This window comes from Littorina saxatilis, linkage group LG14 (genome assembly GCF_037325665.1).
Source record: "Littorina saxatilis isolate snail1 linkage group LG14, US_GU_Lsax_2.0, whole genome shotgun sequence".
In the NCBI taxonomy this organism is placed as follows: Eukaryota; Metazoa; Mollusca; class Gastropoda; order Littorinimorpha; family Littorinidae; genus Littorina; species Littorina saxatilis.
In genome coordinates this window covers 4,826,494-4,827,027 of record NC_090258.1, presented here as the reverse complement: position 1 = coordinate 4,827,027, position 534 = coordinate 4,826,494, and positions in this window count along the sequence as shown.

The window sequence follows — 534 nt, the reverse complement described above, 5'->3', positions numbered from 1 at the left end:
AAACTATCTGCATCGTCAGATATAGAATGACGTCATAGCAAGATGACGTCAGGGCGGCGAGAAATGACCTAACGCTAAAGGGAGCATCCGTCGACAGTCGGAAAAACAGCACTGTCATGGAGTTGCTCTCTTTACTGGGACGGTCTGATCCAACATTTCAACCGCGACATGTTTTCTACAAGTTGATTAATTACTTGGGTGATTGGTTGGTTGATTGGTTCAATGGTTGATTATGTAATTATGCATAACATATTGAGGACGAAAGTCGCTTGTTCATTTCAATGCTTGTTATTCTCTCAGGTGCCAGGAGGTTGGTTCTGGATAACTCTTGCTTACCCCTTTACACATGACATGCATGTCGTATGCATTTAGATCCCTTACTTTCCTTTGGTTATTTGATTTCTAAATAGCGGTCTGCCTCATTTGTTTAAGATTATTTATTATATGTATATGTGTACACTACATTGGGGTATGCACGTTAAAGATCCCACGATTGACAAAAGGGTCTTTCTTGGCAAAAATGTATAGGCGTAG